This window comes from Cupressus sempervirens, unplaced genomic scaffold (genome assembly GCF_028749045.1).
Source record: "Cupressus sempervirens isolate cs-2001-9-10 unplaced genomic scaffold, ASM2874904v1 CseChr00s100002_03, whole genome shotgun sequence".
NCBI lineage: Eukaryota > Viridiplantae > Streptophyta > Pinopsida > Cupressales > Cupressaceae > Cupressus > Cupressus sempervirens.
Window position 1 is genome coordinate 5,321,762 of NW_028322207.1, and position 19,102 is coordinate 5,340,863.

Consider the following 19,102-nt stretch of genomic DNA (forward strand, 5'->3'; position numbering starts at 1 on the left):
AGTGTTGACCAAATATAGTGTTGATCAAGCATTAGCATTGACTGATCAAGTTAGTTGATGTTGAGCCAGAAAGCTTAACAATGACCAAGTATTTTAGTATTGACTAAGTGTCAGACTTCAGTGATTGTTGAGTGATAGTAAAAGATCAAATTGAAAGAAATCATAAGATCAAGCCAACTCAATTGATTTCTTGGGAGAGGTAAAATATGTTGAAGATAAGATTTATGAGTTGGATCATTAAATTAAAGGAGGTTATTAGGTAAAGACCTAATTGAAGGATTCTAGAGGATGATGAAGAATATGTACAGATACACTGAATTGGGTTAAATATGATCATAAATATTAAGATATAAGGTTGATGTAGAAAATGGTAAAGCAAAAATTGCCTATTTAAGAAGGTATAGAGCCAAAAAAAAGGAGTGCACACACACAAAGACATAGAGGATCATGAAGTGTGAGTTTTTATATGAAGGAAATCATATAGAGAAAGGTTGATTAGATACACACAAGTTAGTGGATGTGAAGCTAAAAGAGAAGGCTTATAAATGTGATGTTGTTGTTGATAAGTGAATTTGAGTAGAAGGCTTAAGTGTTGATGAGAAGAGTAGATTGATTGCTTGTAGGGTGTCCAAGTAGATCAAGATCAGAGATGATAGTGAAAGGCTTATTAGTGAACCAACATAAGGACAGAATAGAGATTTGAACAAGAAAGAGTGAGTTTTAATCACATAGATCAAAATCTATTGTTTTCTTTCTTATCATCGTAAACAACTTGTATTTAAATCTTTTTAATAGAGATTGACCTAATAATCATTTGAGGACTTAATAGTTTGTGTAAATCCTTTAACTAGGTGACATTCTAAATAGAATGATCAAAGTCCTCTTGCAAGGACACTCCTATCATGGTGATTAAATCCTCTAACTAGGTCACATTTAATAGTTTATTGTAACTTTTAATAGAGTTGGATCCTTAGAGTGCTTACTTCAAAAGAGTGAAAAAGAGTGACAAGTTGCTAGTGGTTTTTTTCCAAATTGGGTTTCCACATAAAATTCTAGTGTCAAACTATGATGAATGTCATATGAATGTTTTACATGTGATGATGTTTTCATTATGCAATACAAGTTAAGTTTATGACAATTTTACAGTAGTGACCAAGCAATAATAGGATATGCAAGATAAGTAGAATAGTGATGTGTTTAATGTTTAAATGTTCAAGTGGTACATATAGACCTCGAGTAACTAATGCACCAGCCCCCCCCCCCCCCCCCAAGTTATTCTAAACATTTCTAACAATTGGTATCAAAGCTCATTGTTTACAAAGAAACGTTTGAAGGTTCTTAAAGATAAAGATCATGACAAACAAGAAAGATGTACCCAAGCTAAATAAGGAGAACTTTCTTGCATGGAAAAATTTGATAATGGTACACTTATCTAGTATTAGTCATGTTCTTATCAATTTTTTGAGCAATGGACATGTAGAAGTAACAACTACTCCTCTGACTGCTAAAGAATGGAGACAAATGTTAGATCACAACCAAGCAATGTTGGAGATTGCCTCATCCCTAAGATATGTTGAGTTTGATGACCTAAAAGACTGTAATATTACAAAGTAGATGTGGGATAGATTGAAGACCATATATAGAGGTGATACAATGTACTAAGAGACAAAGTAGAAAGCATGAGAGGTAGATTTGATAATATGAGAATGATGGATGGTGAAAACATATTACAGTACTATAGAAGAGTTAAAGAGGTTCGTAATGCTATTCAAGGAGAAAATGGAACAATTAAAGACAAAATAGTGAAAAGGAAGGTATTGAGGACTTTTCTCCCTAGCTATGTCATTAGAGTCTTTGTAATTTAGGAACTAAGATGACACTAGGTAACAATTTGACCTTATAAGGTGTAGTTGGTAGACTTACAACTTTTGAGATGTCTAATTTTGATAGTTACACACCTTCTATCATTGAATATGCTTTCAAGTCACAACTGATTCTTAGTAAGAAGAAAGGAAAACATGTGAAGAGTGAAAGTGATAGTTCTAGTGATGAGATTGATGAACTTGAAGCCCTCATTGAAAAAAGGTTTGGAAGAGGAAGAGGTAAATACAAAGGTAAATTACCAATCATTCATTTTTCATGCAATAAAGTTGGTCATATTGCTGCTAGATGTCCTCACAGAAGACAAGAATGAAAAGAAAGAAAGCAAGTACAAAGGAAGAAGAGATGGCAAAGACTATAGAAGAAGCAAGGATGAAAAAGGTAAGAAATCTTGTTATATTGCTAAAGAAAATATTGATAATGAATCTAAGAGTAATGATGGTGAAGTTGTCTATGTTGCTATGAAAGAAGATTCTGATGAAGATGAGAAAACTGCATTAATCTCTTATGTGAACAAAAGTGATAGATGGATAATTGATAGTGGATGTTCCAAACATATGACTAGTGATAAAGACAAATTTAAAGATATTGGTCCATACAGAGTTGAAAAAGAAATAGGGAAGAGTCTGAAGTGTTTGAGATCTAATAGAGGTGGTGAATTCATCTCACATGAGTTCAATACACTCTACAATGAGATGTCATCACTAAGGACCCCTCCTCAAAATGGGATAGCTGAAAGAAGGAACAGATCAATAATGGACTGTGCGAGAACACTAATGATGGAGAAAGGTGTATCACATAAATAGTGGAGACAAGTGGTTAAAACTATAGTCTATACCCTAAATAGAGTTCAAATCAAGATAGGTACATATGCTACATCTTTTGAACTATGGTATGGTTATGCATCTAATGTTAAGTATTTCAAAATCTTTGGAAGTAGATGTTATATACTAAAAGATAATAGGAATGGAAAACTTGATGGAAAGAGTGATGAGGATATATTCCTAGGTTTTTCTACAAAAAATAAAAGATTATAAGTGTTTAAATTCTAACACTAACAAAGTTGTGTAAAGTGCAAATGTGAGAGACAATGATTTTGTAGAAAAAGGTGATACTTGATGTAATGAAGAATTTGAAGACTATAGTACATTCATCTATGTGGATGATGATGCTCCTAGCTCTCAAAATGGACAGACAAGTCAAGATGCAAGTTCCCATTAGACATGAAATGATGGAATGAAAATCCAAATTGCTAAACAATAGAGAGTGGGTGCTGAGCAATAGACTGAAGGTGTCAAGTCTCAAATAGACAATGTTAACCATCAGATAGTGAATGTTGAGCATTCAGAACCTAAACCAAAACTAGAACAAGAAAGGGGAAATGAGTTAGAGATTGTTTTTCCAGATGAACTTGAAGAAGAAACAAGAATAAAGCTACCTATACTAGCAAAATATGTGAGAAGACATCATAAAGCTGATAAAATTGTTGGAGATGTTGAATCAAGTGTGATGACAAGAAGAAAATGCAAAGGTGACACATGCTTATTATGTGAGTTTGAGCTTAAACAATAAAAGATGCTTTAGAAAATGAAGATTGGATACAAGCTATGAATGAAGAAATTGACTAGATTGAGAAGAACAATATGTGGACCTTAGTGCCAAGACCTAAACATAAAAATGCCATTGGGTAAAGTGGATTTTCCAAGAACTAGCTCAATGAAAATGGTGAAGTAACAAGAAAAAAAGCAAGATTGGTATGCAAGGGTTATGCATAAGAAAGAGTTGACTATGGAGAAACTTTTTCTCCTGTGGCCAAACTTGAAGGAGTCAGAACTCTTCTTGCATACTCAACTTACAAGAATTTCAAGGTATATCAAATGAATGTCAAATATACATCTTTAAATGGTATACTAGAGGAAGAAGTAAATTGAACATCCTAAAGGATTTGTAGATCCAAACAAGAGGAATATGGTATGTAAACTAAACAAATCCTTTTATAGGTTGAAAGAGGTACCAAGAGCATGGTATGAAAGGTTACATAACTATTTTATGAAAATTGGTTTTGAGAGGACAAATGATAACAACAATTTATATTTGAAAAATGGTAAGAACAATGAAGTACTATTATCTAAGATATTTGTTGATGATATCACATTTGGAGGAAGAGAAGCATTAAATAAATCATTTGCTACTAAAATGAAAAAGGAATTTGAAAAGTCTATGTTTGGTGAAATCAAATTCTTTGTTGGATTACAAGTATGTCAAATGAAGTTTGTAATTTTCATTTCACAAACCAAATACATCAAGGAAATATTGAAGACTTTTGGTATGAAAGATTCAAGGCTAATAAGCACACCTATGTCTACATGACATAATCTATCTGAGAATGATGATTCTATTGATGTTAACCAGACCCTATATAGATCTATGATAGGAAAATTGCAATATGTTGTTCACAACATACCATATATTGCATTGGTAGTTAGGATAGTTGCTAGATTTTCAAAAAAATCTAAAAAGAATCACATGATGGCTGTAAAAAGAATAATGAGGTATCTGAAAGGTATAGAAGACTATGGATTATACACAAGAAAAGTGATATATTTGAACTGAAAGTTTTCACTAGCTCATATTAGGTAGGAAATATTAACGGTAGGAAAAGCACTAGTGGTGGTGCATTCTTTCTAGGAAGGAGATTGGTGCCATGGACAAGAAAGAAACATAATCATATTTCCCAATCAATAGTTGAAGCCGAGTATGTGGCAACTATAGTGAATTGTTCAAATATAATGTGGATTAAGTAGTTCTTGAAAAGAATGCAAGAAGAGATTATAGATCTAGTAGTTATCTATTGTGATAACACAAGTGATATTAACATTTCAAAGAATCCAGTAATGCACACTAAGACAAAACACATTGCTATCAAGTATCACTACTTGAGAGAATTAGTTCAAGACAAAGAAACTAAGTTAGAATATGTGAATACAAAGGAAAAAATTGTTGAAATATTCACAAAACCATTACCCAAAGATGCTCATGAATACTTAGGGGTAAATTAGAAGTTATTCCCCTAACTAAGGCTAATTTAGAAGCCAAGGTGTATTGCATCACATGTGCTAAACAAAGCATTCTACACACTGGTGCAATACATCTCTACTTTGGGACATGCCTAAAGTAGAATACTTTAATACAACATAATAGATCAGTCATAGACATATGACAAGTATTAGCCAGACATATAAGATATACATAATTCAGATGTATAAACAATTTGAAATTGATACAGCTACACGTCTTTGGCATTGTTGTCAAAGAGGGAGAGATTACTAATAGAGAAAAACATAAAAGAAGAAAGAGAGAGAGAGAGAGAGAGAGAGAGAGAGAGAGAGAGAGAGAGAGAGAGAGAGAGAGAGAGAGAGAGAGAGAGAACTGAAAGAGGGAGAGATTACTAAGAAGTCACAAGATTACTCAAAAAAGAAAGATAAACCTTAGAGAGAGAGAGAGAGAATCATGAAAGAGAGGAAACTAAAAAAGGGAGTCTGAAAGTTTGAATGGATGAGAATCAAAATGAAACTAAGGATAGTAGTCACTCATGGAAGTGAAATATTTTAAATTATATGGTGACTAAGTTATTGTTATTATTTCAAATATGAGATGTTTTCATCAATGCCAAAGAGGGAGATTATTGGAAACTTACAATTGGAATAGTTGTTGTTTTGTCATTGATGTCAAATCTAGGATGAGACATATTTCTACCTAATATAAATGTCATATCTTTTTTATTGATGAAAACGATTTGAGAGATACTCATTTCTATAGAACTTAGAAGAAAGGTTGAAGTTATGAAAAGAAGTTACAATGGACATTTGATTAGAGAGACTTTGATAAAGAAAAGTAGTTTTTTATGTCAAGGAAGCTAAGCCTAGCTAAGAAAAAGAGTAAAATATTAAGGAGTGTCGAGTAATTCTAGTGTTAACTGAGCCACAGTTAGTGTTGACAAAATATTGTTTTGACTGAGCATTAGCATAGACTAGGCAAGGTAGTTGATGTCGAGCTAGAAAGCCTAAACAATGATTGAGTATTTTAGTATTGACCGAGTGTTAGAATTTAATGACTGTTGATTGATAGTAACAATCAAATTCAAAGAAATTGTAAGATCAAGCCAACTCAACTAATTTATTGGGAGATGTAAAACATGTTGAAGATAAGATTGATGATTTGGATCATTAAATTCATAGAGGTGATTATGTAAAGACCTAAATGAAGGATTCTAGAGAAGTTTCTAAAGGATGATCAAGAAGATGTATGGATATATTGAATCAAGTTGAATATGATAGTAAACCCTAAGATCTATGGTGAATGTAGAAAATGGTAAAAAAAGGTTGTCTATTTAAGAAGGTACATAGCCAATTAAAAAGGAGTGCAAACACACAAAGACACAAAGGATCAAGAAGTGCAAGTTTGTATGTGAAGGAAGTCATATCAAGAAAGGTTGATTAGATACACCCAAATGAGTGGATGCAAAGCTAAAAGAGAAAGCTTGTAGATGTGATGTTGTTGTTGATAAATGAATTTGAAAAAAAGGCTTAAGTGTTGATAAGAAGAGTGGATTGATTGCTTAAAGGGTGTCTGATGAAATCAAGATCAGAGATGATAATGAAAGGCTTATTAGTAAACCAATGTAAGGATCGAACAAAGATCTGAACCAACAAAAGTGAGTTATAATCACACAAATCAAAACCCACTATTTTCTTTCTTATCATTGTAAATAGTTTCTATTGAAATCCTTTTAACAAAGGTTGACCTAATAGTCCATGTAAATCCTTTAACTATAAGACATTATAAATGGAATGATCAAAGTCCTCTTACAAGACCACTCATAATAGGGTGATTAAATCCTCTAACTAGGTCACATTTAACAATGTGTATTACAATATTTAATAGGGTTTGCTACTAACAGAGCTCACTTTGAAAGAGTGAAAAAGAGTGATATGTTGCTAGTGGTTTTTCCAAATTGGGTTTCCATGTAAAATCCTAGTGTCAAATTATCATGAATGTCTTATGAATTTTTTTACATGTGATGATGTTTTGATTATGCAATAAAAGTTAAGCTTATGATAGTTTTATAGTAGTGGTCGAGAAATGACATGATATGTAGGATAAGTAGAACAATGATGTGTTTAATGTTTAAATGTTCAAGTGGTACATATAGACCTTGAGTAATTGATTCACACACCCCCAGTTATTCTAAACATTTGTAACACTAACTGGTATTGAATCTTCCATTTGAAAATTTTTTAGTATCTCTTTGATATATTTGGACTGAATAATGAAGATACATTGCTTCATTTGATATACTTGTAAGCCAACAAAGAATTTGATCTCACCAATCATTGACATTTCAAATTCCTTCTTCATTTCATTAGAAAATAATTTTTATAATGCTTCCTTGGCTCCCAATATGATATCATACAATTATCTCATTATTCTTGCTAGTATTCAAGTATAGATTGTCACTATCATTTGTTCTTGCAAAACTAATCTTCACCAAATAGTTATGTAGTCTTTCATACTATGATCTAGGGGCTTGTTTCAAACCATATAAATCTTTGTGTAGCTTATACACCATATTCTTCTTGCTAGGATCTACAAATCCTTCATGTTACTGTATGTATACTTCTTCTTCAAGTATCCTTTTCAAAAATAAACATTTGACATTCATTTCATAGACCTCAAATCCTTTATAAGTAGAATATGCTAGCAATGTTCTCACTCCTTCTAGTCTTGCTACAAGGGAAAATGTTTCCCCATAGTCAACACCTTTTTCTCGTGCATATCCTTTGCATACCACTCTTGCCTTGTTTCTTATGACTTCGACATTTTCATTCAGCTTGTTCCTAAATACCCACTTTGTTCCAATAAAAAAAAAATCTTTTGATCTAGATACTAGGTTCCATGTTTTATTCTTTTCTATCTTCTCAATTTCTTCATTCATTTCTTGTATCTAATCCTCATTCTCTAAAGAATCTTTTGCAAATTTGGGCTCAAAGTCAAAAAGTAAGAATGAATCACTTTTGAGTCTTTTCTTGTCATAAAACCAAATTCTTTGTCTCCAATAATTTTCTCAAGTGTATGATGTCTTCTTACATATTTTGTTAATATGAGTTCTTTTCTTCTTTGTTCTTTGACAGGTTCATTATCTTTCTCTTGTTCAAGTCTTAGTTCATGTTTTCTATACTTGACATTGCCTTCCTAATGTTTGACTTCCTCTATCTATGTCTTGGCATCATTTTTGTTTTGCTTGGCACCCACAATTTGTTGCTTGGAAACTAGCTATTGCAACTTGACATTTCTAGTTTGATGTAGATTTGTAGCTTTTTTTTCTTGATTAGGTAGAGTTCTTGGAGCACTATCATTCACATATATGAATGAATTGTAGTTTTCAATTTTTTTCTTGCATTCAACTCATTCTTATCTATGTATTAGTTAACTTTCACATTTACACTTTCCACAACTTTGTTAGTGTTAGAGTTCAAACACTTATAAGATTTTCTCTTAGTGGAATATCTTAGGAATATACCTTCGTCACTTTTAGCATCAAGTTTTTCATTTCTATTTTCTTTAAGTATGTAATTTTCTTCCAAAAACTTTGAAATATGTCACATTAGGTGCATATCCATACCATAGTTCAAAAGGTGTAGCATTTGTACCTTTCTTGACTTGCACTCTATTAAGGGTATAAATAGTTGTGTATAACCTCTTGTGTCATAATCAAATATTTTCATATTGTGCAAACAAGCATGTCTCATCATACAAATCTAGATAGAACATGTTACATCTTGTTTGATCACCACCTCCAATTAGTTTTCCATCAACATCAAATATTTTGGCTTTTTTGTGATGTAATTCAACTGTGTACCCTAATTTTTTTAACTCTGAAACACTCAACAGATTATAGTTAAGTCCTTCAACCCAATAAATATTGTCACATTTGATCTTATTAGTCAATTGTACTAATCCTTTACCCTTCACAAGATATAGAACATCATTGCCAAATTTAACACAACTACCCTTGTATGGTCCAATATTCCAAAATTTACTTCTATTACTAGTCATGTGATTAGAACAACCACTATCAATTATCCATCTATCACTTTTTTTTACATAAGGGACTAATGCAATTTTTTTATCTTCACAAAAATCCTCTTTTATAGAAATATAGACTACTTCTTCATCATTACTTTCAAATTTAGTATCAATTTCTTCTTCAACAATATAACAAGACTTCTTACCTTTGTCTCTATAGTCCTTGTTCTTCTTGTTATCCCAATCATCTCTTCTTCATTTGTACTTTCTTTCCTTCCTCTCATCCTTCTCTTCTTTATCAAGACATCTTTCAATAATATGACCAACTTTGTTATATGAAAAATATATTATAGGAAGTTTACCTTTTTATTTTCCTTTACCTCTTCCAAGTCTCCTAGCCATTAGTGCTCCAAGTTCATCACGTTCATCATCAAAAGTATCATTGTCACTTGTCATTTTTTGCTAGAAACCAATTGTGATTTAAAAGAAGATTTAATAATAGTACAATTGGAATTTTCAAAATTAGACATCTTAAAAGTAGTATGCCTACCAATCACACCTTCTAGAGTTAAGGTATTACTTGGAGTACATCTCAGTTCTTGTATTGCATAAACCCTAATAACATAAATAGGAGGTAGGGTTCTCAATACCTTTCTTATTACTATTACATCCTTAATCTTTCCATTAGCTCCTCTAATAGCATTGATGACCTCTTTGATTCTTGCATAGTACTAAACTATATTCTCATCTTCTAACATTCTCATTTCATCGAATTTTCCCCTCAAACTTTTTGACTTGGCTCTCAAGACATTATCATCTCCTCCATATATGGTCTTCAGTTTATCCCACATTTCCTTTGCATTTTTTCATTCTTTTATGTCATCAAAATCAACATATTTGAGGGCTAAAGAAATCTACAACATTGTCTAATTGTTATCTTACTTTCATTTTTGTTGTTGGGAAGTCAGAGGCATTGTTGTTATATTAACATATGCATTTTCTAGAAATTTTAATGTACCATCACCAATACTAGCTATATGTAGTCTCATCAATATTTTCCATGCAAGAAAATTCTCTTTGTTCAACTTTTGCACCTCATTTTTGTACATCATTGTCATTAGCTTTGAGCACCTTCAAACCTCTCTCAGTAAGAACCAATACTTTGATACCAATTGTTAGAATATTTAGAATAATCAAGGAGTAAATCAGTTATCCAAGGTCCAAATGTACCAATTGAACAAAAAAAACTTAATCAACTTTAGATCTTATCATTCCATAGCTCAATCTTGGACTGTAAACTTTCAATAACATCAACTAGTAGTTCACTATCATAAATATAAAAGACTTACAAAATGTAAACATTAATCAGTAAAAAATCACAATAACATTCACACAAGTTAGACATTAGGATTTAATGTGGAAACCCAATTTGGTGAAAACTACTAGCAACATGTCACCAATTTTCACTTTTCTAAAGTGAGCTTTATTAGGAGTCAACCATGTTAAAGGTTAAAAAACACATTGTTAAATGTGACCTTGTTAAAGGATATAATAATCTTATTAGGAGTGGCTTTATTAGAGGAAGTTAGAACATTCCATTAGAATGTCACCTTGTTAAAGGGTTTATATATGACTGCTAGATCAACCTTGATCAAAGGATTTTAAATATTTTTCACAATGGTTAGAAAGTAATAGTAGGTTTTGATTTGTCAAGTACAACTCACTTTGCATGTATAGATCTTTGTTTTGCTATTTACATTGAATCATTGTCTGGCCTCCATTCTCATCTCTATCTCTGATTCACTAGGCAAACCTTTTAGAAATAGCTTTTCTTCTCAACTCTTCTTAGTATTCTACTTAGATTTGTTAGTTAGTAATATCAATCACTGCTTCAACTTTATAAGCATCTACAAACAAGAACATGTAAAGACACATTAAGCCTTGTACCTCCTTAAATAAGTAATTTTGATATCTTTCCACTTAGACACCATCATAGATCTTAGGGTTTACAATTTCATTCATTGCATGCAAAGAAACTCATTACCATTTTGTTCATCTTCTTCTTTTCTAAAAACTTCTCTTGGAATCCATTCCTTAGGTCAATACCTCATCTTCTCCTAGAATTAAATGATCCAACTCATCGATCCTTATCTTCAACACACTTTCCATATCCCAAGAAATCAAATTAGTTGGTTGGAAATTATGTTTCCTCATAAACAATTAAAATAGTGTTCCTTAGCCAACACTAATTTCTTACACTTAGTCATCATTGGGTTACTTGGTTGCTACTAAATTTCTTACTCGATACATACATTGATACTCAATCGATACTAATGCTCGGTCAATAATTACTTTTCTTAGTGCTTACTGTAGTCTGATTGACACTAGCATCACTCAGCATTAACTTCAAATTTGTAATCTTCTGCTCTATTTCTTGGTCAAGCCTATGCATTTGATCTATCTTTGATCACATATTTAGGGCTTTATCATTATTGTCTTCTCCACTTGTTATATATTTTAACCAATCAATTTATCTTGTCAAAGTCCAACTAATCAAGTGTCCATTTGTAGTTTCCTTTTCATAACTCAACCTATCCTCTAGATGCTTTTGTTATGAACACCTTCTCAAATCATCTTCATCAATTAAATAGATATGAAACTTAGATTAGGTAGAAAAATGTCTCACCAATAGGTTTGACATCAGTTACAACATAAAAATTGTTCCAACTATAGACTAGAATCTAAAGGAAAGCAATTGAAGAAGAAGGTGAAGCAGTCACCACAAGCCATGGAGAGTAGACATATTAATCTTGATGAAGATATTGTGATTCCAAATTAAGACACATCCAAATTGAGCATTGAGAAGATGAGAACATTGAGTGACTTGTTGGATAGGAAACTTAAGCAAGAAGAGATGAGAAAAGAGCATTAACAAAGGCAAGTATTATATGATATCAAAGATATATTTCTTGAAAATATTGTTGTTGATCATTTAGATGAGAGGGAGCCTATAATTGAGCAACTAGTCAAGATTGTTTAGAAACTAAATGACCTTGATTTAGACACATAAGAAAAATTTATGCAATGGTCAAAAAGAAAACTTGATAACAAAGTATTGGAGAAGGTTTCCACTAAAATTGTGATTAGGAAGGTTGAGCTCTCAACTCTAATTACTAATTGGAGCAATTGGTTACTAGTGCAAATAAATTATTTTCTAAACTATGTAATGTTCCTATATTTACAAAGGAAATAAGGGAGAAAATGGACAAACTAGATGTAGATCTATAAAATTGTACTTCAAATCTAAACATGGATCCTAGTTCTAGTTGAATTCATTTTTCAAAAATAAGATTTTTGCAAGGGAAGCAATCAAAAATTTTCTATGAGGAATTCAATACTAGAAATGAGATCGCTTCCATACAAGCCCTATTATTACCTCATTTGGAAGTAATGCAAATACATTTATAGGTTACAAAGGATATCATGCAAAGTCAACAAGTGTCTATAAAAGACAACATGGTGAATCTCGCAACCATACTAGAGATTTAAAGACAAGTTCTTAAGATACTCAAGGACAAATGGGATAAAACTATGGATATTGGTATGATATTTCACCACCCATTTTTGAAAGATTTGGTATACTCCCCAAGCCAAAATTGAATGCCACTACTTAGCATACATGACAAAAACAAGAGGGAAATACATGTTTATATGATAAGTATGAATATTCTAAGTATCAAAATAAAGGGGGGAATGTAAAAATATTTTTGGAAAAGGTTTTGAAAATACACAATGATATGATGATTGAGCTATAGGTATGGAGTATACCCTAGTGGGGGAGTTCAATTTTTTGAAGTTTTTTGTTATGTTATATTTTAAGCATGATAATTATTTTTTCCACTAATACTAAAGAGGGAGATTGTTGACTCTAAAGACAATCTTAGTATTGTAGTTAGTGCAAAACACTTAATCATTTACTACATAGAGTTGTTTGATCAACACTAGGACCGAGCCAAAATGAAGGTTGAGCTACATTAAGTGGAAGTATACAAGTTTATTGTGTGTTGAGGAAGATATAATTGTCAAGCACATCAATAATTGAGTGATACACATGAGTCAAGTAGTTCAAAAGGCTGAATATTTTTAAATTAACCGTAGTTCATGCTGAGGGACAACATGAAGAAATAAGCATGATCGAGTGTTGGGAATGCATATGTGTCAAGTAACACAATTTGAGTATATTACTTTAGAATGATGCAAAATGTTATGTAAATAATTTTACCAAGCATAAATCATGTTTCTAAGTTTGAGGTGAATAGAAAGGAGGTAATTACATCTATGGTTACACATCATTAATCCATTTATAATTTGATGGACCAATCAAAAAATAGGAAAGGCCAATTAGAAAAAAGGATGATGATGGATTGTTGATTTTTGTGTGTACAAAAAGTGTCACACTTGTATGGACCATTATTCTTGAGAATACCCATGAAAGAGAGCATCTCAAGAGGTGGCTTATAGCTCTCTATCTATGATGTGCAAAGGTGAAACCTAATAGTATGGTGGCTCTCAAATGAACTAAAGCTATGCAACCCTTGTATGGTGCACCATAGAATAGGAGATTCAAATACTAGAGAAAAAGTGCTAGCATCCAAGAATCACAATAAATTCAATGCAAATGCAAGATGTAAACTAAATGAAATGTAAGAGCTAACAAAAAGAACTAAGCTAAAGGACAAAGGAAACTAATCTAAAAAACATACCATAATGTGAGTAGAATGGGAGCTAAGATAAAATGCCAAGATGCAAGAATGCTCCAAGTATCCAAAAGCTCCAAAGTCACCAAGAAAATCTATAGCATTGTTGAGATCTAATTGAAAAGATCATTGTTGAGAGAGATTGTTGAAAGAGAAAGGTTATTGAAGAAGATTATGTGTTTCAATCATTATTTTGTCACTGATGCCAAACCTTCTATTTGTTGGTAAGACAATTTCTTGTAAGATTCAAGTACTATCACTTAGTTGATTGATGAAGAGAATTTGATCAATAAGAGGTAACAATAGCACCTAGAGGAAAGGTTGAGTTATGATTATGTAATAAAGTGCAAGGATTAGTTAAGATAGTGATAACATGATGTATTGATAATCTACTTAAGGCTACAAACATTGGTTATACTTAGAAAGTTTAGAAGAAAAAGTTACACAAAGAAAGTAGGTGCTGAGAAAAGTCAGTGCAAGTTGAGTAGAAAATTAGTTGGAGCTGAGTAAAAGTTGATTCTAGTGTATGCCAAGAAAAATAGTTGATGCTGAGAAAAATAGTTGATGTCAAGTAAAGTTTAGTTGATGTCAAGCATCAATAAACTTTATCAGCTGCTAAGTAATTTCATTGTGGATATCAAGAAACACAGTATGTGCTAAGCATCAGAGGATTGGTAATGCCAAGCTACTACATTATTTAAAAGATCAAATATTTGATGAATCCAAGTTGACAAGTTTGTTTTCCTAAATTTTGTGAACTAGGTGGAAGATAAGGGTGATGAGCCAGTGGCATAGAATTTGAGGTAAATCATTTTTAGGTGAATTCAAATGGATTTTAGAAGTGCAGTTTTGTAAAGAAAGAGTTGGTGTACCTAGAATTTCTAATCTCAGAAGGTTTGAAAATGGACCTAGAGAAAGTGAAGGCTATCCTTGAATTTCCTACTCCAAGGAGTGTGATAGAGTTAAGATCTTTTCATAGACTAGCTACATTTTATAGAGAGTGCATAAGAAGTTTTAGCAGTCTTCGTGGACCCTTAACTAAAATAATGAGAGGGGATAGGAAAGGGTTTAAATGGACTATAGGAGTAGATAAGAGTTTTAATCTATTGAAATAAAAATTTAATGAGCGACTTGTTTTAGCACTTCTTGATTTTAACAAGGTGTTTCAAGTAGATTGTGATGCTGGTGGTATTGCAATTGAACCTATTTTGAGCTAGGAAGGTAGACTTGTTGCTTATTTCAGTGAGAAGTTGAATGATGCAAAAAGAAAATATTATGTTTATGATCAAGAATTTTATGCTATAGTTCAAGCATTGAAGAAGTGTAAACACTATCTTCTTCCTAAGGAGTTTGTTTTGTATACTGATTATCAAACTTTGCAATATTGAATAGTCAAGGAAAATTGAACCAAAGGCATTTAAAGTGGGTTGATTTTTTGCAAAGTTATACATTTATTTTGAAACACATGAGTGGAAAGTCTAACAAAGTTGTAAATTCTCTTAGAAGAAGACAACTTTTGCTGACAGAAATGTAGATAGAGGTGGTTGGGTTCAAGCAACTAGTACATTGTATCCACATGATCTTGATTTTGGTGAAGCATGGAAGGCTTATAAAGAACCTATTACACTTGATAGGACAAACTAGTTGGAATTCATGATCTAGGATAATATGTTGTTCAAACAAAGCTAGTTGTGTATTCCCAGAAGTTCAATGAGAGAGAATCTCATCAAGGAGAAGCATAGTGGAGGATTGGATCGACATTTTGGTAGAGATAAAACCATAGCTTTGGTTGCTGAAAATTACTACTTGCCACAGTTGCAACAAGATGTGATGAAATTTGTACAGAGTTGTAGAGTATGTTAGATGGTGAAAGGAGTGAAGTAGAATACAGGGTTGTATCAGCCATTACCTGTACCAAAGAAGCTGTGGGAGGATATCAACATAGATTTTGTTCTTGGATTATTGAGGATGCAACACAGGCATGATTCTATTTTTTTAGTGGTTGACAGGTTTTCAAAGATGACACATTTTATTCCTTGCAAGAAGACTAGTGATGTTGTTCATGTAGCAAAGTTATTTTTAAAGAAGTGGTGAGATTACATGGTCTACAAGAGAGTATAGTCTTAGATCAAGATACCAAATTTGTTGGGTATTTTTGGCATACATTATGGAAGAAGTTGAAGAAAAATTTGAAGTTCATTTCATCACATCATCCACAAACTAATGGTCAAACAGAAGCTATGAATCACAGTTTGGGAAACTTGTTGAGATGCTTGGTTGGAGATAAACCAAGAGGATGGGATATGATTTTACCACAAGTAGAATTTGCATATAATAATTCTATAAATTTGGATAAAGGAGAGATAAGTAGTGTTGAAGTAGAAGATTTTACTAAACATTTGAAGAACATCTATGAGGAGGTGAGGAAGCACATCATAAAGATGAATACACAGTATAAGGCTAAGGCAGATGTAAAAAAGTGATGTAAGGAATTTTGGATTCGAGATGAAATCATGGTTCATTTGAGAAAGGAGAATTTTCTAATGGCTACATATAACAAGTTGAAGATGAAGAAGTTTGGACCGTGCAAGATAGTGAAGGGGCGTGATTCTGGCAATGTGTATGAAGTGGAGTTGCCTGTTGAATTGAATATTTCACCATTATTGAATATTTTAGATTTGACAAAGTATTATAAAGGGGGTGATGGAGAGGAAGTTGCAAAAGTGTAGTGGAGGATTCTAGTAGCAAATTTGGCTACAAAGGACAATGAGGAGATACTAGACAATTGTGTTAGAAAAAGTACCAAAAATAGAACTTATGAGGATATATGGTGAAATGAAAAGGGAGACCAATTGAGGATTCATCGTGGCTAGTAAAGGAGGAGGTTTACCATCTTGGTTTCCCTCTGAACACCTGAGATGTGATGGGGTCACTTCTCAAATTACCTCGAGTGTCTAATGCAGGAGCATCATGGGTGTAAGAGCAATCTTGCATCGCCCCAAAAAATATTTGTATTTTAGTCTTTTCTATTTTAATAAGGACTGGTAGACAAGGTGGTTAATATTTATGGGAACTTGCTATTTTTAGTAAGTTTTTCATATGAGCTCAGAATGTTCTCATTTTCTACAAGAAGGTTCATTTTAGAGTTCTAAGCCTACCATAAAAATCTCATTGCTCAAGCATAAGTATTAAAGAAGTTATTGCAGATTTTTGATGGAAAATTTTGCTAAAAAATCTTCAAGCTCACCATTGGAGGCCTTAGAGTGCCCAGATGAGGTATGAAAATTTGATGGAAGGGCACTAGCACAATTTTGAGCCTATAGATCAGAAGCTAAAATGTTTGAAAAGTGGTTATAATAGCCAATCAAAGCAATGGTTCATGAGTTATGGCCTTCGAAAGTTGGAGTACCAAAATTTCTATCATAATTTGTCAAAGATGTATTTGGCTAACGCTATGTGTATTGTTAGGATCTGTTGGCCCTAGGTACTAAGTTTGAGCATCTAGAACCTTCCCGAGCAGGGTAAAATTGCCTATTTAAGAAAGCCCTGAACATTGTCTAGGACAACTCTTGGTGATTATTCGCAACTTGTCTTACAAATTATTGTATTGAAGGCACCCATGTGGGTTAGCATATTACACTTATGAATTATGTAATTCTGCATTTGCGGTGCAAATAAGAAGTCCATAATTTGTTCTCACATTTTCTGTTATGTCTATGTTTCTATTATGAGTTTATGGTATTTAGGGGAGCTCCCTGCATTAGGTCATGAAGCAATGTTGTCATGTGTGAGAACCTAAGGAATACAAGGAGTCAAGGGTTTTTCTTCATCAAGTGACCTAAGAGAAGAGTCTACAATGGCATGTTAAGCAAGAAGGCTTAAGGAGATGAATGCTTGAAGGGTGAACAAGCTATTAGAGCTGCAAAGTATGAAGGCCAAGCATAATTGAATTAAATAGAGATTTGTAATCTATAAGAGAAGTTGTAAGTTGTATCAGATGAAAGCTCTACTATTACTCTCTAACAATTGTATCAGTTTAGGGTAAATCCTTTGGATTAAGGTTGGCCTAATAGTCATTTGTACAAATCCTTTGACCGGGTGACATTCCAAGTGAATGTCCTAAAGTCCTCTAACAAGACTCACTTCTAATAGGGTGATTCAAATCCCTTAACTAGGTAAAAATTAATAGTGTGTATTGTAACCTTTAACAGGGTTGGCCTTTCATAGGGCATCACTTCAGAAGAGTGAAAAGGAGTAACATGTTACTGGTGATATTTTCCAAATTGTGTTTCCACATAAATCATTATGTTAAGTGTGTTGATGAATCTATTATGTTTCATACTTTACATTTCTGCAAGTTGATTTGACAGTAACCTACAAGTTTTTAGTGATTGCATAATCTTAGGGATGCATGATTGAGTATGAATGTTTATGGGTTCATTAAGCTATGAGAAGTTGTATTCATACATTTGGACCTTGGATAACTAATTCCCTCCCCTCCCCCCCCACCTCCTTAATTATTCTAAAGTATTCTAACAAGCATAACATTAGCATGAGAGTCTAAGATTAGAGAATGAGGAGAGACCTCTCCCATTTAAAGAAAAACTAGAAGGTAGATATTAAGAGGAAAAAGAGACATAATCAAGGGAGGAGAATGCATCTTTAGTGATCCATGTGGGAAAGCATCTCCACCAATCACAAATCAATAGTTAACTTTTGAGAGGCAAAGAAATGTGTGGACGAGAATTAAAGTTATTTTAAAAATAGAAGATTCCTTTCACATAGAAAATTGTGAATTCATGTGTAGACAAAACTGCCTTTTCTTTTATTTTTAAAATAGGAATAATTCTTTATGTATGCACACTTAGGATAAGTGGGGAGTGGGGATTTTTATTTAATTAAAAGGGAGAAAGTTATTTTAATTAAATATGTGACTTAGGATAAAGTGGTCAAACCATAGGTTATAATTGAATAAATGGATTTTGAAGATTTGATCAAGAATAAGCAATGGATAAATTATGCAAAAAATGCCAAAAAGGGGGCTCATAGTCTAGATGGCCTTTCTTGGGTGATTACAATTACAATCTAGAAGCTTTGTTAGATTATTATAAAAAAAGGGTTTCAAGCCAAATGTTGTTGTTATGAGTAAGTGGAATGTGTAAATGTGAAGTTGAAGGAGAATCAATTAGTTGTCAAGTAAGGAAACCAAGTAATGCAGTGAAGAGATATTAAAAATCACCCATGGAGAGGTGATTATAGTTTGGATAGAGAAGATCTATCATTAGTGTTTTAGTGCAAACTAAAGGATCAAGGTATTGTTCCATTCTAACAAGTGTATCAGTGAATCTCTTAACAAAGTGGTCCTAGGAAGCCTATTG